Here is a 23,554-nt window from a genome sequence, read left to right as displayed (position 1 = left end):
CTTCTTTAACTTTAATTAGATATCCAAGCCCCACTGTAGAGATTCTGATGCAGTAGAGACAAGGAATCTCCATTTTAAATAAGGGACCCCAGGTAATTCTGATGCTGGTGGTTGTTAGAACTGTTACTTGTAATACAATCAGAATTTCTTGGTAGTGTTTACGATACCCTAAGAATCATGTCTACATTTCTGTTTTCTTACTTCAATTTCAACCTTAGTCCAGTGACCACGCTTTACTATGTCCTGTACAGTCATCCTCTTTTATACAAAAGAACTGAATGGTTTTTACTTGACTTCAAAGGCAAGGAGAGGTTTTGGAGGGAGAACATAGGCTAGCCCTGAGGCCAAGGGGGAATCTTCAGCATGAGCTCAAGGAGGTCTCAAACAGACACTCCAACAGCCCATGTGATGGAGTTTCATGCAGCTCCACCTGATGATCGGTCAGCTGCTTCTTTCCCAAGACTAGGATTTCCTGAGTCCAGGTATGAGGACTCAGAAGGGCCAGGGAAGGATTTACTCACCGTCAGGACAATGTCCCACTCTTTTCCAACTTGCGCTCCTCATCTGAACCATGGGAAATGCAGAAAATTATTTAAGTGACTATTTTCTTAATTCTCCTCTCCCCCCAATGGTACATAACTCATATACATTCCAGACACATAAGAGAGGTTAGCTCGTTACATACAAAGGCAATCTTTTGCCATTAAGGCTCAGTTTTCTCAAGGAATCCTGTTGAGAAAGGGTGGAAAATGTCCAGGATACAACCCTATTCACTGGCACTCCTAAACTCCTTCCAAGTGAGTCATAAGACACCCAGACATCAAGGGGGAAATTACAACAGTCATATATTGTCAAACAACTTCTCACTGAAACCAGAATCCAACAGGGTAATTGGCCCTTAAAAATATAACAAAGTAAGGGGCACCTGGGTGGTTCAGTTGATTAAATGTCCGACTTCAGCTCAGGTCATGATCTCACAGCTCATGAGTTCGAGCCCCGCATTGGGCTCTGTGCTGACAGCTCAGAGCCTGGAACCTGCTTGGGATTCTGTGTCTCCCTTTCTCTGCCCCTCCACCACTTGAGCTCTGTCTGTCTGTCTCTCTCTCTCTCAAAAATAAACATTAAAAATATATATAACAAAGTAATGGGTATTGAGTTCTATTTCATAAATGAACATAAATAAGATAGAAAAGAAACATGCTATGGCCTAAGTAACATGCCTAGTGTGCAGTGAGAGCCCCACCCCACAGCCTCCCTGAGGGAAGCAGAGGCATAAACGATTAATGGCTGGATCCCACAAGATGTGAGAAGTAGTATTTTCAGTATCATTGAGTTCTAAGTATTTTCAAAGTTTGCTTATTATTTCTTCTGCCGCCCATGAGTTATTAAATGTGTGTTTTTAAAATTCTTAAATGTTTGGGGGAGGTTGTCATTACCTGTTTGTTACTGAAACTTATTTAATGCCATCGTATGTCTATACTGTCAATTCTCTGCAAGATATTGTTGGAGGAGGTCAGCAAGAGGACGTGACTGCAGGTTGACCCATGAGCTGGACCCGGCAGTCGGAGGCTCCTCGCCTCCAATCCTGTCCTTGGAATATACGCTCCGCTGGCCTTCCCCACTTCCAGAGCCTTCCCCAAGGACACAGCCTTGAGATAGGTGGTGATGAGAACACCCGCATGGTGTACATGACTGAGCCCAGGTAAAGCCTCCATATAAACTTCTAAGATCTAGCTGGTGGTGCAGGGATTAACTTGCTCCTCAGGACAAGCCTCATATGTAAGTTCCCTTGTTTATTAAACCTGCCACCCACCGACCTGGAGTGGCCTGCCTCTTTCTCTGGTTTCCCCTTTCTTTCTGCTTGCAAGGCCAGTTTCAGATTTCACCTGGGAAGCTCGGACGGGGTTGTGAACTGTTGAGCCAGCCAGGACACTAAAGAAATGGGCCTTGGGAGAGAGGCATTCTACAGAACAATCCTGAGTTGGCCATCAATTTCTGCGTGTGGGGCATGGCATCCCATGGATTAGAGGCTTGTGGACCACACGTGAGTATGGGGACACCTCGAAAACGCTGGTTGTCTTAATGCACTTGTTTGAGAAACTGCATGTAGCTCACTGGGGGCAAAGAGAATCCCTCGGGAGGTGAGCAGAGTGAAGAGCAGGATGTGGTGACTAACAGTGAAGCGGATGTACTGTCCCCTGCCTTCGAACCCCAAACACAAAGGAAAGCTAAAGCCCAGCAACAGCAACCCCAGCCCCCAGGGAGCCCCCAGTTCAGGAAACATTCATGAAGAGAGAAGATACTCCCCCTAAGCTTATTGGGATAGCTTCCAAGTTCCTGAAAAAGGCCCGGGAAAGTATCCAGGTGTGGCTAGCACAGCTATGAGATGAAGGGGCCATGGGATTTCTCTGACTGGGCAGGAGGCAGAGAAAATGAGCAACATCAACCACATTCGCTGCTCTCTGGCAGCACCTGCATGGTACTCAGGGGTTCAAGGTACTCACTCCCTTGTTGATTGGGTTATTCTAGCCTGCAGGGAAGCTCAGCCCAATGAGGAGGCCTCTTTGGGCACCAGGGACCCTGGAAATCTCTACAGGAAGTACAAGAAGTTCTTAGAACTTCCTCTTTCTCTTCCGGTCCCAGGTGCTTCAGGAGTTCCGGGCTTCAGTATAGAAATTGCCCAATGCAAGAACCACACCACACACAACCAGTCACAAAAATTGCACAGAAGTGAAGAAACCCCAGTCACAAAGATATGAATATCCCTGTCCCTTTATTTAATGTTTATTTATTTTTGAGAGAGAGTTGAGCCGGGGAGGGGCAGAGAGGGAGACACAGAATCCAAATCTGGCTCCAGGCTCTGTGCTATCAGCACAGAGCCCAACATGGGGCTCAAACTCACAGACCATGAGATCATGACCTGAGCCAAACTCAAACATTTAACCAACTGAGCCACCTAGGTGCCCCAAAGATATGAATCTCTTAAGGGAATGGACCCCAAGTTCCTGAGGAACATGTGCTTTGCCAGAAAGCACAACAAGAAGGGCTAAAGGAGATGCAGGCCAGTAATGCCAAGGCCATGGCTGTATGTGCTGAGGCTATCAATGCCCTTGACAAGTCCGTGATCCCAAAGGTTGGCAGCCGCAAGCTCAATCAACTTGCTTACATCACTCACCCCATGCTCTGGAAATGTGCTCATGCCCATGATGCCAAGGGTCTCAGGCTCTGCCAACCAAAGGCCAAGGCCAAGGTTCAAACCAAGGCCCAGGTTGTGGCTCTGGCCCCAGATGTGGCTGGAGGTGCCGGGTCCCTGATAAAGGCTCTAATATGGAGGCTTCTGTCTGCCAATGTGAGGACAGAAGGACTGGTGTTACCCTGGGCTTCTATCTGCAGGGGCTGGTATCTTTCTGTGCTAGTTGCACAAATAAACCTGAGGCAGGATCTGTTGAAAAAGAAAAAGAAAAGAAAATTCTTAGAGAATTGGAAATGAAACAGACCATCATCTATGCCCCTGTCTTTGAAGGCCCTAATCAGGCCCACATGCATTGCAGGGATGAAAACTAAGATTCTCTAGTCTGCTCCAGCACCCAGTATGGGATGCTGATGTCTGTGCTGAGCCCAGTCATGGGACAGACGTTTATGATGTTGGCTGATTCATTGCTGATCTGAAGGGGACTGACAAATGCCAGGAATGAGGATGGGCTGTGGAAAAGACCCGAAACAGAGAGGGAGCTGGAAGAGCCAAAAGGCTGTAAAGGATCCTATGAAAGTAACCTGAATGAAATGTGGTTTGACCTCACTGCTGCGGGGATCCCATCTGAACAGATAGACCAACAACCCAATGCTGTGTTGGATGTCGTATGGGAAGCTTTAAAGCCTGAACAATTCAGACCTGCCCCATCTGCCTCTACCGTCCCTGATGCCCCATCTGCTCCAACAGAGGCCTTAGGAATACAGTCTTATTTACGGTGGGTGCCTCCCAATGCCCTGGGCATAGGATGCAAGCCAAGATTACCTCCAGGTGAGGGTCAGTAGAGGTGACCAGAAGCCTCGTATAGAGCTCACTATTCACTGGTCCTCCAGAAATAAACAAAGGGTAAACTCTGGTAGACCCTGGAGCTGAATGTACTCTAATACATGGTAACCATCAGAAGTTGCCTGGCCCCTCACACCATTGATAATTAAGGAGGGCAAATAGTTATGGTCAGAAAGGTCTTTTTGACACTGCAATTGGGTGTTCTCCACCCCTGCCCAAGAACATGAGATTTTTACCTCCCCAATACCAGAGAACATATTGGGCATTCATACCCTCCAAAGTCAATCTGCAAACCTGTATTGCTGAATTCCACCTGCAGTTACAGTAATCAAATAAGTGCTGACAGGAAATGCCAGCTGGGAACTGGTAAGCCTGCCACCCCCATAAGGGGTGGTAACAGTCAAACAATATAAGTTCCCTGGGGGCATAAGGAGATAAGAGAAACTTATCCAGGAACTGCTCAGAGTGAGTATCATACTTCCTGCCCATCATGCTTTCCATAGCCCAGTAAGATCTGTAAATAACCTTCATGGCAGATGACAGCGGAATACTGAGAACTGAACAAGATAGTGCCCCCATCCATGCAGCTGTTCCCAACATCGCCACCATCTTAGATACCTTGGCCAGGGTCCTAGAGTGTATCATGCTATGCTGCACTTAGCAAATGTCTTTTTCAGAAACCCCCTGGCACCTGAGTCGCAAGATTAATCTGCCTCATGGCAGCGGGGGCCGGGGGGGGGGGGAGGGACAACAATGGAACTTTCAAGGACTTCTCCAAGTAGCCCAAGATCTGTCGCTATTCTCCTTCCCCTCATCAGTACAATGGGCCCATGACATTGACGATATAATGTTAACATGCAAAGATATGCTTGTTGCAGGACACCTTGCAGGTGATACACTTACAAGGGAGAGAGTAGACAGTGAACCTACAGAAAATTCAAGGCCCAGGCACTACCATAAAGTCTTGGGAGTCATTTGGTCAGGTAAGACACGTGTTGTCTCGGAAGCTGTGATCGCTAGGTTGTTAGCCCATCCAATCCCTTTAAGTGTGAAAGAAGTACAAGCCTTTGTAGGGATTTGGTGGTTTTAGAGAACGTTCATTCCCCACTTGACACAGTGCCTCTATTCCTTATCCTGCCTAGAAAAGAAAGGGAATCAAAGCAGCAAGCACCTTTGAGAAGACAAAAGTACCAGTGAAGCAGATGAAAGCTCTGGGCATCTCCAAAGCAGGGCCAGCATTTGAGTTAGATGTGTCTGTGACTCCAGAAGGGCTGGGTCAGCACTGTGACAGAGACAACAGAAAGACAGAGTGCCCCTGGAATTTTGGTCCTAGCACTAGAAGGGGGTAGAACCCCGATATACTGCCATAGAGCCCTAGCAACTGACCCTTCCGTAGATACAGGAGATTGGGTGCACAGAAAGAGTGGTCGCCATTGCACCCAGGCAGGATGACATGTTGCTACAGACTCTGGACTGCCCTTGAAATAAAGTGAGTTGGTTTAATGCAGCAACAGCATGTCCTGTGTGTTCTACACAGTGTCCAAGGCAACCACCAAAGGAGTCTGGGACCAGCCGCCGGAGTTCCTAACCGATGAGAGATTGATTATATTGGCACTTGCTCCTCTGATCATTCATGCCCACATTATGATCATTCCATGCAAGATAAATATTTTTGGTGCTGGCTGTGCCAGTGGGAGGGGCACTTAAAATTCCTCTACTAAAAATAGTCCCTTCCAGTTTTTAGCCCAAATTCCTCAGCACCATTGCCCTTCTTATACTCTTCTGAGTGGTCCCCCTTTCCACTCTCCTCCACAGTGTTTCCTGTGGTCTTGTTGATAGTAAATATCATCCAAGCTACACCAATAACTGTTGTTCTAGGGAGTATGGAAGACCTTCAGTCTTTTTTCTAACTAATTTTTAATGACTTTTATAACTAATTCTAATTTTTAATTAACTTTTTCTATCAATAAGGTAGTAGCTACCTGATTGCATAAGTAGCTCATCTTTATTTGGGAAATTTTGAAATCATAGGTAAAGCACAAAGAAAAGAAAGAACACTCATGTTTCCATAGAAGTTTCTTTATATAGGAAAGCCACTCATAATGTTTTATGTATACTTTAATACCTTGTTTCTATGCATATATACCTAATTATTTTACGTAAGTGGATAATATGAATAATACTCTGAATTTATGTTAATATAATTTATCTGGCTCTCACAGATTCAGAGATATTCCACTCTCATAGCCACAGTGCACTATTTATTTATTTAAATGTTTATTTATTTATTTTGAGAGAGAGACAAAGAGAGCATGAGCTGGGAAGGTGCAGAGAGAGAGAGAGAGAGAGAGAGAGAGAGAGAATCCCAAGCAGGCTCCACACTGCCAGTGCAGAGCCTGTAATGGGGCTCAAACTCACAAACCAACCATGGGATCATGACCTGAGCTGAAGTCAAGAGTGGGGTGTTAACCAACTGAACCACCCAGGTGCCCCAATAGTGCACTGATTATTTAGCACGTATGCTCTCCCATGGTAATTTCTTTCCCCTGAAGCCTTAGCATGACTTCAGTTCATGGCACTGCCTGAATATGCACTGTTTGTGCCTATTCCAGAATGCATTCTCACCACACACTTATCAGCCCGAGACCTGCCTCTGTGTCCAGATCTCATCTTTCAAATAACCAACAGTGAGAATTTGTGTATATATGAAACCAAATAGACTAAGTTTTTGAGCAATCAGAACAGGAAATTGAGCTCATGTTGCTCAGACCCTTATGTGAACCAGACAGGTGCCCACTAGCTAACTCCTTTTGTTCTGATTTCAGGATCCCAGGAGACAAGTATTTAGCATGTCTGTATGAAGGAAATGTACCACTCATGACAGGGTGAGTATTTCAGTTTGTGCAAATTTCATATTTCTTATTGTTAGTGAATGCATTGTAGCTTATAAATTTATCTCTTATTTTTTTATTAATTTTTAAATGTTTATTCATTTTTTTCTTCTTTTGTTTTTTATTTTTTTATTATTTTTAATTTTTAATTTTTTAAAATTTACATCCAAATTAGTTAGCATATAGTGCAACAATGATTTCAGGAGTAGATTCCTTAGTGCCCCTTACCCATTAAGGTGCCCTTTACCCATCCCCCCTCCCACAACCCCTCCAGTAACCCTCTGTTTGTTCCCCATATTTATGAGTCTCTTCTGTTTTGTCCCCCTCCCTGTTTTTATATTATTTTTGTTTCCCTTCCCTTATGTTCATCTCTTTTGTCTCTTAAAGTCCTCATATGAGTGAGTTCATATGATTTTTGTCTTTGATTGACAAATTTCACTTAACATAATACCCTCCAGTTCCATCCACATAGTTGCAAATGGCAAGATTTCATTCTTTTTGATTGCCGAGTAATACTCCATCGTGCATATATACCACATCTTCTTTATCCATTCATCCATCAAAGGACATTTGGGCTCTTTCCATACTTTGGCTATTGTTGATAGTGCTGCTATAAACATGGGGGTACATCTGTCCCTTCAAAACAGCACGCCTGTTTCCCGTGGATAAATGCCTAGTAGTGCAATTCCTGGGTCGTGCGGTAGTTCTATTTTTAGTTTTTTGAGGAAACTCCATACTATTTTCCAGAGTGGCTGCACCAGCTTGCATTGCCACCAACAATGCAAAAGAGATCCTCTTTCTCCACATCCTTGCCAACATCTGTTGTTGCCTGAGTTGTTAATGTTAGCCATTCTGACAGGAGTGAGGTGGTATCTCATTGTGGTTTTGATTTGTATTTTCCTGATGATGAATGATGTTGAGCATTTTTCATGTGTTGGTTGGCCATCTGGATGTCTTCCTTGGAGAATTGTCTATTTATGTTTTTGTTCATTTCTTCACTGGATTATTTGTTTTTTGGGTGTTGAATTTGATAAGTTCTTTATAGATTTTGGAAACTAACCCTTTGTCTGATATGTCATTTGAAAATATCTTCTCCCATTCTGTCGGTTGCCTTTTAGTTTTGCTGATTGTTTCCTTTGCAGAAGCTTTTTATTTTGACAAGGTTCCAGTAGATTTTTGCTTTTGTATCCCTTGCCTCCGGAGACGTATTGAGTAAGAAGTTGCTGCGGCCAAGTTCAAAGAGGTTTTTGCCTGCTTTCTCCTTGAGGATTTTGATGGCTTCCTGTCTCACCTTTAGGTCTTTCATCCATTTTGAGTTTATTTTGTGTATGGTGTAAGAGAGTGGTCCAGGTTCATTCTTCTGCATGTTGCTGTCCAGTTTTCCCAGCACCACTTGCTGAAGAGACTGTCTTTATTCCATTGGCTATTCTTTCCTGCTTTGTCAAAGATTAGTTGGCCATACGTTTGTGGGTCCATTTCTGGGTTCTCTATTCTGTTCCATTGATCTGAGTGCCTGTTCTTGTGCCAGTACCATACTGTCTTGATGATTACAGCTTTGTAGTATAGCTTAAAGTCTGGGATTGTGATGCCTCCTGCTTTGGTTTTCTTTTTCAAGATTGCTTTGGCTATTCGGGGTCTTTTCTGGTTCTATACAAATTTTAGGATTATTTGTTCTAGCTCTGTGAAGAATTCTGGTGTTATTTTGATAAGGATTACATTTAATATGTAGATTGCTTTGGGTAGTATCGACATTTTAACAATATTTGTTCTTCCTATCCAGGAGCATGGGATCTTTTTCTATTTTTTTGTGTGTCTTCTTCAATTTCTTTCATTAGCTTTCGATAGTTTTCAATGTATAGATTTTTCACCGCTTTGGTTAGATTTATTCCTAGGTATTTTATGGTTTTTGGTGCAACTGTAAATTGGATCGATTCCTTAATTTCTCTTTCTGTCGCTTCATTGTTGGTGTATAGGAATGCAACCAATCTCTGTGTGTTGATTTTATATCCTGCAACTTTGTTGAATTCATGAATCAATTCTAGCAGTTTTTTGATGGAATCTTTTGGGTTTTCCATATAGAGTATCATGTCATCTGCACAGAGTGAAAGTTTGACCTCCTCCTGGCCGATTTGGATGCCTTTTATTTCTTTGTGTTGTCTGATTGCAGAGGCTAAGACTTCCAATACTGTGTTGAATAACAGTGATGAGAGTGGACATCCCTATCTTGTTCCTGACCTTAGGGGGAAAGCTCTCAGTTTTTCCCCATTGAGGATATTAGCGTTGGGTCGTTCATATATGACTTTTATGATCTCGAGGTATGCTCCTTCTCTCCCTACTTTCTTGAGGGTTTGTATCAAGAAACGATGCTGTATTTTGTCTCAATCTGCATCTATTGAGAGGATCATGTGGTTCTTGTCCCTTCTTTACTGATGTGATGAATCACATTAATTGTTTTGCAGATATTGAACCAGCCCTGCATCCCAGGTATAAATTCCACTTGGTCATGGTGAATAACTTTTTTAATGTATTGTTGGATCCGGTTGGCTAATATCTTGTTGAGGATTTTTGCATCCATATTCATCAGGGAAATTGGTCTATAGTTCTCCTTTTTAGTGGGGTCTCTGGTTTTAGAATCAAGGTAATGTTGGCTTCATAGAAAGAGTTTGGAAGTTTTCCTTCCATTTCTAATTTTTGAAACACCTTCAATAGGTGTTAACTCTTCCTTAAAGTAGAATTCCTTTGGTAGAATTTCCCTGGAAAGCCATCTAGTCCTGGACTCTGTTTTTTGGGAGATTTTTGATAACTAATTCAATTTCCTTACTAGTTATGGGTCTGTTCAAATTTTCTATTTCTTCCTGTTTCAGTTTTGGTAGTGTATATGTTTCTAGGAATTTGTCCATTTCTTCCAGATTGCCCATTTTATTAGCATATAATTGTTCATAATATTCTTATTATTGTTTTTATTTCTGCTGTGTTGGTTGTGATCTCTCCTCTTTCATTCTTGATTTTATTTATTTGGGTCCTTTCCTTTTTCTTTTTGATCAGACTGGCTAGTGCTTTATCAATTTTGTTAATTCTTTCAAAGAACCAGCTTCTGGTTTCATTGGTCTGTTCTACTGTTTTTTTGGTTTCAATAGCATTAATTTCTGCTCTAATCTTTATTATTTCCTGTCTTCTGCTGGTTTGGGGTTTTATTTGCTGTTCTTTTTCCTCCAGCTCCTTAAGGCATAAGGTTAGGTTGTGTACCTGAGATCTTTCTTCCTTCTTTAGGAAGGCCTGGATTGCTATATACTTTCTTCTTATGACCACCTTTGCGGTGTCCCAGAGGTTTTGGGTTGTGGTGTTATCATTTTCATTGACTTCCATATACTTTTTAATTTACTCTTTAACTTCTTGGTTGGCCCATTCATTCTTTTTAGTAGGATGTTCTTCAGTCTCCAAGTATTTGTTACCTTTCCAAATTTTTTCTTGTGGTTGATTTCGAGTTTCATAGCCTTGTGGTCTGAAAATATGCATGGTATGATCTCGATGTTTTTGTACTTATTAGGGCTGATTTGTGTCCCAGTATATGTTCTATTCTGGAGAACCTTCCATGTGCACTGGAGAAGAAAGTGTATTCTGCTGCTTTAGGATGAAATGTTCTGAATATATCTGTTAAGTCCATCTGATCCAGTGTGTCATTCAAAGCCATTGTTTCCTTGTTGATTTTTTGATTAGATGATCTGTCCATTGCTGTGAGTGGGGTGTTGAAGTCTCCTACTATTATGATATTGCTATCAATGGGTTTCTTTATGTTTGTGATTAATTGATTTATATATTTGGGTGTTTAAATATATATATATATTTGGGCACATAAATATTTACAATTGTTAGGTCTTCTTGATGGATAGACCCCTGGATTATGATATAATGCCCTTCTGCATCTCTTGGTACAGTCTTTATTTTCAAGTCTAGATTGTCTGATATAAGTACGGCTACTCCAGCTTTCTTTTGTTGACCATTAGCATGATAGATGGTTCTCCATCTCCTTATTTTCAATCTGAAGGTGTCTTTTGGTCTAAAGTGGGTCTCTTGTAAACAGCATATAGATGGATCTTGTTTCCTTATCCATTCTGTTACCCTATGTCTTTTGATTGGAGCATTGAGTCCATTGACGTTTAGAGTGAGTAGTGAAAGATATTAATTTATTGCCATTATGATGCTTGTAGAGTTGGAGTTTCTGGTGTTCTCTGGTCCTTACTAATCTGTGTTGCTTTTGGTATTTTTTTATTTATTTTCATTTTTTTTCTCCCCTCATTGAGTCCCCCTTAAAATTTCTTGCAGGGTTGGTTTAGTGGTCACAAACTCCTTTAATTTTTGTTTGTCTGAGAAACTTTTTATGTCTCCTTCTATTTTGAATGACAGCCTTGCTGGATAAAGAATTCTTGGCTGCATATTTTTCTGATTCAGCACATTGAATATATCCTGCCACTCCTTTCTGGCCTGCCAAGTTTCTGTGGATAGGTCTGCTGTAAACCTGATCTGTCTTCCCTTGTAGGTTAGGGACTTTTTTTCCCTTGCTGCTTGTGTGAACCAGACAGATGCCCACTAGCTAACTCCTTTTGTTCTGATTTCAGGATCCCAGGAGACAAGTATTTAGCATGTCTGTATGAAGGAAATGTACCACTCATGACAGGGTGAGTATTTCAATTCGTGCAAATTTCATATTTTTCTTTGTTAGTGAATACATTGTAGCTTATAAATTTATCTCTCATTTTTTTATTATTTTTTTTAAAGCTTATTTTTGAGAGACAGAGAGAGACAGCATAAGCAGGGAAGGGGCAGAGAGAGGGAGACACAGAATCTGAAGCAGGCTCCAGGTTCTGAGCTGTCAGCACAGAGCCTGACACGGGGCTCGAACTCATGAACTGAGATCATGACCTGACCCAAAGTCAGACAAACAACTGAACCACCCAGATGCCCCTATATCTTATTTTTAAATTGAATTAGGCCTCAAGAGATTGGTCATCTCTTATTAGCTGACAATCAAGTTTCTGCACCATTAAAGCTGAAAACCATGGTGACATCATCTAGGCAATTCCATCAGTGGTAGTAGCATATCTGGGCTCCCAGCCATCGGGTTCCTTAAAATATGTTGTGTCACTCTGCCTACAGCAATTCCTGGTATGTTCCACTCCCAAAGCAATAAAGTTTTGACTCATCCTCCTATTATCGTGTAATACCTTGTTCTTTACATATCATTCAAATAGGCCAATGAGTTACAAATAACTTTTTAGTAGTAAAATTTTTTTAAATTAAGCAACGCATGAAATTCCAGAGTCTTTGAGTTGAACTGCATAGACAGAGGGACTTTAAAATCTTTTCCCTGCTTTCCTCCTCTCTTTCTTCTGCTAACATCTATCTACTCACTTTAAGAACCAGCTCCAGACTTGATGTACCTCACCCCAGGCTGTACGCTTCCTTCTTTCAACTCCCAAAATACCTTGTGTTGATCAATCACTGCACTTACCACACTATAATTACATGCTTATGCCTTGACTGCCTTGAGAGATCATTGGAAGCAGATTTTGTCTTATTCTTCTTTGTAATCCCTAACACCTAGCAAAGTTTCTGATGCATGTTCCTTTATGAATAAAGGAATGAATGTCTAAAGCACTAGCCCACATGTAGTTCAAAGACAGCTGTGTGACTTGATATTTATTTCTGTATTGAATAGGTAGGCTTTCAAATTTGATTGCACACATCTGCCCATCTGACAACATAATTACAATTACAAATATAATGATAGGTAAAATTTACTGGGCATGTACCATGGTAAGTAGCTTTATACCCATTAGCTCATTTAATCCCCACAACAATGCTGCAAAGTAAATGTTGTCATTTAAAATGTTCAAGTAAAGAAACTGATTCCAGACCCACACTTATGCCATATTGTTCATATTGCCTAGTTCACCACAGGCAAGCATACCTACGGCCCCTCAGATTAAATCTAGCCACACAGCCCAGGTACCCTGTGGAAGTCTACAGCTATCTCCATGTTTCCTTCAAGCTCTTTCACTTCTCAATAACTGTACACTTCTGCATCCATGAGGATTGTCTCTATTTACCCTTACAAAATCATCTGACTTAATAAATTAGGCTGTGAAGAGGAGGAGAGACATATGGCCATTGTTAGAAGGGAAAATAAGATGAAGGATTTTGTTGGCTTTGTTTTTAATGATGGGTTTCAGGAGGTTTGTTTGTTTTGCAAAAGAATCGAGAGGCCACAGACAAGGAAGAGGGAATAAATAGGTGACAGCATGAGGCTGAGTTAGGAGTGAAAGGGAAAGAAGACGGGAGGATCTGACACTGTTGGAGAGATTGATCTTAGCTAAATGGGAGGAAACACTCCTTTACTGTAACAGGCTAGAACAGAGATGGGTGGAAATCCAGATGCTTATGTAAAGTTGTTAGAGGGAAGAGAGTAAAGGGAATTTGAAGTAATCTTTGTGGAAGGGAGAAAGCAAACTGACCAAAGAAACAATAGCATGGCTAGGCAGAGATGAGGGTTCATTCTGGGTTGAGATTTATGAACGCCTAATGGCACCAAGCTTTTTGCCTGATTGGTTTCCTCCATCAGAGGCTCAGATAGTGGAACGGAAGCACAGACAGACAGCTGGATTCATGCAGGTAGTCAGCTGGGTTAAACTGGTAATTGTGATGCCATTAAGAATGCCTAAGTAGGTCTACTGTGATGCAAGGTTGTCCTCTTAAAGCTTCTGTAACCCAGTGATGCCAGTTCAGTCCTTTTCGAAGCAAACCATTATAATGCAAAGAGGTTAGTTTAGAAAAGTGTGAAATAAAATAGAACCATAGCAAACCTTCCCCAGATTAAACAGCACAGAACTAAAGACTTAGTTATTCTGACATGTATAGTTTAACTCTAATGGAGACCCATGTGGTTTCATTCATCTATTTATGTGAAATCTAAAGCTATTTTATTCACCACGTCTCCAATGCCTAGCACAGTACCTGATGCATGTTAAATGTACAGTAAGTGTTTCGTGAATGAGAGTGTCAATATGACTTGCTACTGAGATGGTAAAAAGTATTGGAAACAATGATCTTGGATAAGATGACTCAACATCATAAGGAAATTAGTCCTTCCTAAACTAACATAAAATGAACACAATTTCAATAAAATATCAACAAAAGTTTTATGGAGTTAGATAAGTTTTTACTAAAGTTCATATGAAAAAAATAAACATGCAAGAATAGATAGGGAAACACAAAAAGAAACAAAAACGAAGGGGACTAGCTCAACCAAATATTAAAATACAGTGTAAAGGCTCTATAATTTCAAGTGTGGGGATTGGAACATAAATAGATAGATGGACCAATGGAATAGAATAAACTCAAGTACACATAGAAATTAGTGTATGATAAAGATGGACCATTTATTACCACTGGGTAATAAATGATGCTGGGACAACTGTTTGACCATTTGGGAAAAAAATAAAATGATATCCCTGCCTAATGCGGTACACAAGAATAAGCTTCAAATGTATTAGGAAAATAAAAGTAAAAAAGGAAGCCATACAAGTATTAGAATAAAACACAAATGATTTTTTTAACATTAGTATAAAGGAGGGCTCCACACTGAGCATGGAGCCTGCTTGGGATTTTCTCTCTCCCTCTCCCTCTCCCTCTGCCCCCATCCCCCACTCATGCACTCCCTTTCTCCCTCTCTCTCTAAAAGAAAAAAGAGCAAAGAAAGAAAATAACATTACTGTCGGGAAAGCTTTGAAATTATAAAAATTATTAAATGATCAAAATCCAGAGGCAATAAATTAAATATTTATAAATGTGACTATGCAAAGATACAAAATTTTGTAGGGCAAAAAAAAAAATACTATCAGATTGTCACCTATTCTGTTGACAAGACTTTGTGGAAGGAAGCATTCTCTTATTGGGTCGTGGAAATACAAACTGGTACACCCTCTTAGAGGAGGCCCTGGCACACAAGTTAGGATAGCAAAACTACATGTGGACTTACTTTTTGACCCAGCAATCCCACCGCTAGGAATTTACATTGAAGATACACCTCCAACAGTCTTCCATTGAAGATACACCTCCAATACATATGCACATTGCAGTGTTGTTTGTAATTGCAAAAACACTGGAAACAACCTAAATGCCCACACGTTGGAAACTGTGGAATAAATTGTGGTCATCCAGAAAATGCTGTAAGAAATGATGGTCTCTATGAACAGTTGTGGATGCATTTTTAAGCAAAAATAGCAACGTGTAAAAGAGCATTTAGTATGATAGCTTTCCGTTAAAAAGAAGGAAAAATAAAATATACACATATCAGCTTATTTGTGAAAAAGACAGGAAGGATAAACCAAAACCTTAGAAGATTGGTTCTCTATAGGGAGTATATGGGAATGGGCTATAAAAAAATGTGGGAATTGGAGCAGGTAGAAGGGAGGGGAGGGGAGATGTGATACTTCTGTGGGTGTAACTTTCTGTTTTCTGAATTTGAGAACCATGTTAGTGTTTCATCTACTCAGAGAATACACGTAATTTAAATCAACCAGGATTGAGGAGGGAGACCATACTAAAACCAGGATAACAACAACAATAAAACTATTTAAATGTATCACGGGTGAATGGCATAACTACACTGAAGGGGTTGGACAAAAAAGAAATGAACAAATGAGGGAGGGGTAAAGGGTAGGGGAAGTAGAAGAAGAAGGAGGAAGGAAAAATATTCCTCAGTATCTTGCATCGTGTAACAAAAAATAATTCAAAAAGGATTGTAGACTTAAATGTAGAACATTTATAGATGAAAACATTGGACTTCATACAAATTAAGACCTTCTGCTCTTTCAAGACACTGTTAACAAAAATGAAAAGGTAAACCATAGACTGCAAGATAATATTTGCAAATCAGATTATCTAGTAAAAAGTCTTATATCTATAATATATAAAGAACTCTCAAAACTCAGTAAGAAGAATTAATACTGAGTGACATCAACAAGATGGCAGAAAACTCTGGACCCTCCTTCCTCCCACAGACCCATCAATTCAATTCATAATACACAGACCAATTCCCTTCGTGAGAAATCCAGGAACCAGATGAGAGGCTCCTGCACCATGAGCGAGTGCAAAACCATCCACATCAAAGCCAGTGGGAAAACTCAAGGCACCATGATCCTTCCCCTCTGGCACAGCACTGCCCAGCTGGGAGGAAACCCTCGTCCCAACTTGTTCCTGGGGAGGGAAGAAAAGGACTGGATGATACATCCAACATTCTCACTTTTCTGAAGACTGCCCAAGAGACTGGTTTCTGTCTTACCTGAACTTGAGCAATAACAGGTGAGGGCCCAGACTGGGAGCCACTGAGAAAAGAGGCAGCCCCTTATTGGAACTGGCATTCAGGCAGCTGTTTGGACTAGCATGTACACATTTGCCATAGACCCTCCTCCTGGCTCAGTGTACTGTGAGCAAGTAGAAATCCTCATATCCTAGCTTTGCTCTCTGAGGAGGGAGAGGTGGACCTTGCACCCAACATTCTAACTTTTGCAGGAGTGTCCAAGGGACTGGCTTCTGTCTTACCTGATTGCTTCTGAGAATGTTGATGAGGGGCACCTGGTTCACTCAGTCAGTTACGTGCCAGACTGTTGATTTCGGCTCAGGTCATGATCTCACGATTCGTGAGATCGAGCCCCGGGTCAGGTTCTACACTGACAGCATGGAGCCTGCTTTGGATTCTCTCTCTTCCTCTCTCTGCCCCTCCCTTGTTCACGCACACATGCGGGTGCGGACTCTCTCTCTCGAAATAAATGAATAAATAAACATTAAAAAAAAAAGAATGTTGATGAGACCATGCACACTCTAGATGACTGGTGGCTGCTGAGGATAAAGGCAAAGGTTTGGAATGGCATTTACTTACTCACAAAAGCTCCTACCCATGATTCAGCACAGCCCAATCAGGAAGATCCCCAGCTCCAAGATTATCCCTGATGAGGAAAAGAGAAGACAGAAATATATATACAACATTCAGACTTTTTAGGTGACTGCCTGAGAGCTGGTTCCAGTCTTACCTATCTCTGAGCACGGATGGGACCTGGCATACTCTAGACATCTGGGGATCACTGAGGACAAGGTCATGGGTGTGCTGCTGCTCCAGAAGATCTATGGTATAGCAGACAGATATCAGCGGGAGGAAGGGATTATAAAATCCTGCAATAAGAAACCAGCAAGTCCCTCTGGGAATTTAAACATACAAGGGAAGGGAAGGCATATAAACAAAGAAGATTTGAGAGCGCCACCCCCCATATTTCTCTGGCAGGGCTGACAGTGACAAGTCTCCACCTGTATGAAGCCAGTCCAGGAAGATCGGGAGAGGTGGATGATACCAAAACAGAGTCAAGGAAAACAAAGAAAAACAGGGAAATGTGGCCCCCCCAAAAGGAACAAGCTAAATCTCCAGAAACTGACCCTGATAAAATGGAGATATATGAATTATGTCACAAAGAATTCAAAATAACTATCATAAAAATGCTCAGTGAGTTCAGGCTAACGATGCACGGAAAAAATGAGAATTTCAACAAAAAGACAGAAAATATAGAAAAGAACAAAACAGAAAACTTGAAGCCAAAGAATACAACAGTTGATCTGAAAAATTGACTGGAGGGGTTCAACAGCAGATGAGCAAGCAGAAGAAAGAAGGGGTGAATTCAGAAAGGTCATTTGAAATTATCCAGTCAGAGGAGCAAAAAGAAGAATGAAAAGTTCATGGGGCTTATGGTAGACCATCAAATGGACCAGTACTGGGGCGCCTGGGTGGCGCAGTCGGTTAAGCGTCCGACTTCAGCCAGGTCACGATCTCGCGGTCCGTGAGTTCGAGCCCCGCGTCAGGCTCTGGGCTGATGGCTCGGAGCCTGGAGCCTGTTTCTGATTCTGTGTCTCCCTCTCTCTCTGACCCTCCCCCGTTCATGCTCTGTCTCTCTCTGTCCCAAAAATAATAAAGCTTTCCTTTAAAAAAAAAAAAAAAAAAAAAAAAAAAAATGGACCAGTACTATGGGAATCCCAGAAAAAAAGAAAGAGAATTGGCCAGAAAGCTATGTTAAAAAAGAATGCTCAAAAACTTTCAAATTTAGGGAAGGATATGGACCTCTGCTCCAAGAAGCTCAACAGTCTCCAAAAAAAAAAAAAAAAAAAGATGAATCTGAAGAAGTCCATAATGACACACATTATAATCAAACTGTCAAAAGCTAAAGACAAAGAGAAAATTTCTAAAGCAGACTTACGAGATATGCTGAAGGAAGTTCTTCAACTTGAAACAAAAGGATTCTAAACAGCAACACAAAAGCATATGAACCATAAAACTTGCTGGTAAATGTAAACATGGATAGCAATGCAGAACCTGTAATACTGTAATGGTGGTGTATATATCACTTTTAGTTCAAGTGTACAAGTTAAAATACAAAAGTACAAAAAAAAAACTATGACTATAAAAACACATGAAGTAGATACACAGTAAAAAAAAAAAAAGGTTGTAATATTTGACGTCAATAACATAAAGTGCTTTAGGGAGAGACATAAAGGTATAGTTTTGTGATTGAAGTTTTTGTCAACTTAAAGCAGAATGTTAAAAGTTTAAGAAGTTTTATGTAAGCTCCATGGTAATTACAAAGAAAATACCTATAGAAAATACAGCAAAGAAAGTGAGGAAATGAGAAAGCAATCAAAGCATGTTATTAAAAGAATAATAATAATAAATTTAAAAATTAATGAACCACAAGGGAAGACAGCAAAAGAGAGAAGAAGGGACAAAAGACTTACAAGATAATATCACACAATTCATAAAATGGCAATAAGAAGTCCTTCTCTATCAATAATTACTTAAATGTAAATACATTAAACTCCCAAGTCAAAGTACATAGAGTTGTTTAAAGGGAAACAAACAAACAAAAAGATCCAACTATATGCTGTCTCCAAAAAACTCACTTTAAGGACATACAGAGGCTGAAAGGAAAAGATGGAAAAGATACTCAACAAAATAAAAGCAAACTAAATTTGACAATATATTAAAAGGATCACATACATAACCAAATGGGAATTTTCCCTAGGATGCAAGTTCAGTTGAACATAACCAAATCAATGTGATATACCACATTAACAGGGTAAAGGGAAAAAATAGCTGATCATCTCAATAGATGCAGAAAAGACACTTGACAAAATTCAACATACTTGCATGATTAATAACTCTCAACAAAGTAGAAGTAGAAGGAAATTGCATCAACATAACAGAGGCTATATATGAAAAGCTCACAGCTAACATCATACTCAACAATGAAAAACTGAAACTCTTCCTCTAAGATCAGGAATAAGACAAGGATGGCCGCTCTTGCCACTTTCATTCAACATAGTACTGGAAGTCCTAGGCAGAACAGTTAGGCAAGAAGAAATAAAAGGCAAAAAGAAATAAATGGAAAAGAAGAAGTAAACTTGTCTGTTTGCAGATGGTATTATCTTATAGGTAGGAAATCCTAAATCCTAAAGACCACTGAAAAACCGTTGGTACTAAAAAATTCAATAAAGTTGCAGGATACAAAATTAACATACAAAAATCAATTGCATTTCTATACAATGACATCTGAACAGGATATTTAAAAAACAATCCCTTGGGGTGACTGGGTGGCTCAGTCAGTTAAACTTCAGACTCTTGATATCAGCTCAGATCATGATCTCTCAGTCTGTGAGTTTGAGCCCTGTTTTGGGCTCTGTGCCAACAGCTCAAAGCCCGGAGCCTGATTCAGATTCTGTGTCTCCCTCTCTCTCTGCCCCTCCTCCACTCACATTCAGTTTCTTTCTCAAAAATAAAAAAATTAGAAGAATTTTTTAAATAAAAAATATTTTTTAAATCCCATTTACAATAGCATCAATAACAATAAAATACTTAGAAATAAACTTAACCAGAAGGTGAAAGACTTATACATCGAAAACTATAAAACATTAATGAAAGAAATTAAGGAAGACATAAATAAATAGAAAGACATCCCATATCACGGGCACTTTTTGCAAAAATAGTAAAAACAATACTGAAATTCATATGGATCCAAAAGGATCCTGAATAGCCAAAACAATGTTGGAAAAGAAGCACAAAGTTCGAGGCATCATGCTTTCTGATTTCAAAATATGTCACATAGTTACAGTAATTAAAACTGTATGGTACTGGCATAAAGGCAGACATATAGACTAATGGAAGATTATGGAGAGCCCAGAAATAAACCTATGCATACACAGTCAATTGATTTTTGATAAGGATACCAAGAATACACATTGGGAATATGTATTCAAGAATATATCTGGAAATATCATACACAAAAATCAATGTAAAATGAATTAAAGACCTAAACACAACATCTAAAACCAAAAACTCCCAGGAGAAAACATAAGGGGAAAGTTTCATGAAATTGGTATTAGTAACAATTTCTTCACTATGACACCAAAAGAACAAGCAACAAATATACCTGTGGAACTACATCAAACTAAAAGCTGCATAGCAAAGGAAACAAATCAATAGCGAGAAGGCATCCTATGGAATGGAGGAAAATACTTATAAACCACATATCTGATAAGGGGTTAATATCCAAAATATATAAGAACTCCTGAAACTCAATAGCAAAACAACAACAACAAACCTCATAACTCTATTTAAAAATGGGCAAAAAACTTGAATAGGCATACCTCCAAGGAAGACATACAAATAGCCAAGAGCTATATGAAAAGATGTTCAGATCATCAAAGAAATGAAAACCAAAACTACAATAAGATATCAGCTCACACCTCTTGGGATGGATATTATTAAAAATAGCAAGTGTTGGTGAGATTGCGGGGAAATTGAAACCCTCTGCACTGGTGTTAGGAATGTAAAATGGTGCAGCAGTTATGGAAAACAGCATGGATGTTCCTCAAAAAAAAAATTAAAAATCAAACTACCAAACGATCCAGCAATCCTACTTCTGGGTATTTATCCAAAAGAATTGAAATCAGAATCTTCAAGAAATATTCACACTCCCATGTTCACTGCAGCATTATTCATAATAGCCAAGAGGTGGAAACAATCGAAATGTATCTGTAGTTGAATGGATTCAAAATGTGGAATGTACATACAGTGGAATATTATTCGGCCTTTGAAAAGGAAGAAATCCTGCCATATGCAACAACTGGGATGAACATTGAGAACATTATGTTAAATGAAATAAGCCAGTCACAGAAAAACAAATACTGCCTAATTCCACTCATGTGAGGTGTGTAAAATAGGCTCGTAGAAACAGAGTAGAATCATGGTTGTCAGGAGCTGGGAAGAGGGGGAAATGGAGAGATGCTGTTAAATGGGTATCAAGTTTCAATTAAGCAGGATGAAAAAGTTGTAGAGATCCACTGTACCACGTTGTGCTCAAAGTTAATACCATACCACATACTTAAAAATTTGTTGAGAGGATGATCTTATGCGATCTTATCACAATTAAAAAACAACTTAGTAACAAGGAAACAAAAATAATTTAAAAATGAACAAAAGATTTGATATTTCACCGAAGATTAAAAGATGCTCAACATCGGGGCGCCTGGGTGACTCAGTAGGTTAAGTGTCCAACTCTTGATTTCAGCTCAGGTCATGATCTCACAGTTTGTGGGTTCAAGTTCCACATCGAGCTCCATGCTGACAGTGTAGAGCCTGCTTGGGATTATCTCCCCCACTCTCTCTTTCCCTCCCCTGCTCGTGCTCTCTCAAAATAAATAAATAAATTGAATAAATAGAAATAAACTTATTTCTATAAATAAACAGAAATAAATAGATAATAAATAGAAAATAATATAGAAAATATTAGAAATAGTATTTATTATATTATTATATTATATTATTTATTATTATATAATATATATTATGTATAATATATATTATATTATTTATTATTATATAATATATATTATATTATTTATTATATTATTATATTGTATTGTATATATTATTATAAAATATTAGAAAATCAAAATAAATAGAAAAAAAAGATGCTCAATATCTTTCTTCATTAGGAAAATGTGAATTGAAACCACAGTGAGATACTACTACGCATCTATTAGAAAGGCTAAAATTAAAGACTGACCATACAAGTGTTGACTAGTATATGAAGGAACTATAATACTCATATCCTGCCGGTGGAAATGTAAAATGGTACAACCATTTTGAAAATGAGTTTGCAAATTCCTAAAAAGTTAAACGTATATCTATCACATAACTTGTCTATTCTACCCCTAATTATTTTCCCAAGATAAATGGAAGCCGATGTCTACACAAAGACTTGTATGTATATGTTCACAAAATTTTTATTTAGAATAGCCTCAAACTGGAAATAACACAAGTGTCCATAAATAGTAAATGAGTAAGCAAATCATGGTCTATCCATACATTGGAATATTACTTGGCAATATAAAAAAGAACATGGGATAGATCTCAAAGAACGCTAAGTGATAGTAGTCATATAAAAAGAATACATCCTGCATGATTCCATTTACATAGAATTCTAGAAAATGAACATCACAGTGGCATAAAACTGATTAGTTGTTCCAGATGGGACAGTTGGAAGGGGTGGGAGGGAGGGATTACTAAGGAAAGGTGGGAAATTTCTACGTGATAGATTCTTTATCTTTAGAGTGATGATGGTTTCATATGTGTATACTCTGTGAAAATGTATGTACACTTTAACTGTACACTCTAAATATGTGTGGTTATGTCAATGAGACCTCAACAATGTTTTTTTTTTAACTGATACAACATAGATCCATTCAGCAAAAGTGAGAATATGGAAACTCTACAGGACAGCAGCCTGGTATCTCTAACAAATAAATTGTAAGGAAAAAAATATGAAAGGGAAGTGATACATTAAAAGTGACTTAAGACACATATTAATGAAATGTAGTCTATGCCGAGTAGACTCTGTCCGGATCCCAAAGCAAAGAAAAAAAAAAGAAAGAAAGAAAGAAAGAAAGAAAGAAAGAAAGAAAGAAAAAAAGAAAGAAAGAAAGAAAGAAAAAGAAAGAAATCTAGGAGGTAATTGGGGAAATCCGGAAACTGAGTAGTTGATGATATTAAGGAATTGCTGTTAATTTTTTTATATATTATAATGGCATTATTATGTTTTTAGAAAATGGTCTCTAGCTTAGGTGGGATGAGGATATGAGGTCTGGATGAATATTGGCCAAATTATTGAAGTTGGTGACGGTACCTGTGTTTTTATTCCGATTTTGTTTAAGTGTAAAATTTTCCATAATACTTTTTAAAATTATATCTAAGCTGCATTTTGGATGCATACATTGTATTTTCCATGGTGATATTATAGAGGAAGAAAAACTTCTCCTTGACTTTCTCAAGGTCCCTGGCTGGGACTGGAAATTAAACTGATCAAAACAGATTAACAGGAGAAAAGCACACAAATTTTGTTGAATTTCTCCACGTACATGGAAGCCTTCACAAGAGAATAAAACCTGGAGAAGTGACTAGAGTAGGAAGCTTTTATATCTTTAGGACAAAGAAACAATAAATGGGTGAAAAGTTGATAAGACAAAGGGGTTT

At 39.3% G+C, this 23,554-nt stretch overlaps 1 long non-coding RNA gene across 3 annotated transcripts in view; it reads right to left on the bottom strand.

Moving 5' to 3' along the window:
* Positions 1-348: 348 nt before the first annotated feature.
* Positions 349-23,554, bottom strand: part of LOC107179678 — a 33,775-nt gene continuing 10,569 nt past the window's right edge. Inside the window, exons 4-8 of one of the 3 annotated variants that reach the window (XR_006219393.1) lie at positions 18,225-18,267; positions 17,016-17,106; positions 16,865-16,931; positions 3,176-3,442; positions 349-564 (exon numbers count right to left, since the gene is read on the bottom strand). This is a non-coding gene — a long non-coding RNA (uncharacterized LOC107179678). Of the gene's footprint in view, positions 565-3,175; positions 3,443-14,998; positions 15,151-16,864; positions 16,932-17,015; positions 17,107-18,224; positions 18,268-23,554 lie in introns of those variants that run through there. The other 2 variants (XR_006219394.1, XR_006219395.1) reach the window with 2 other exon arrangements.

The sequence above is a fragment of the Panthera tigris genome, chromosome B4, assembly GCF_018350195.1.
Source record: "Panthera tigris isolate Pti1 chromosome B4, P.tigris_Pti1_mat1.1, whole genome shotgun sequence".
Classification (NCBI taxonomy): Eukaryota; Metazoa; Chordata; class Mammalia; order Carnivora; family Felidae; genus Panthera; species Panthera tigris.
The sequence above is the reverse complement of the archived record's forward strand: the minus strand, read 5'-3'. Positions and strand labels throughout refer to the sequence as shown.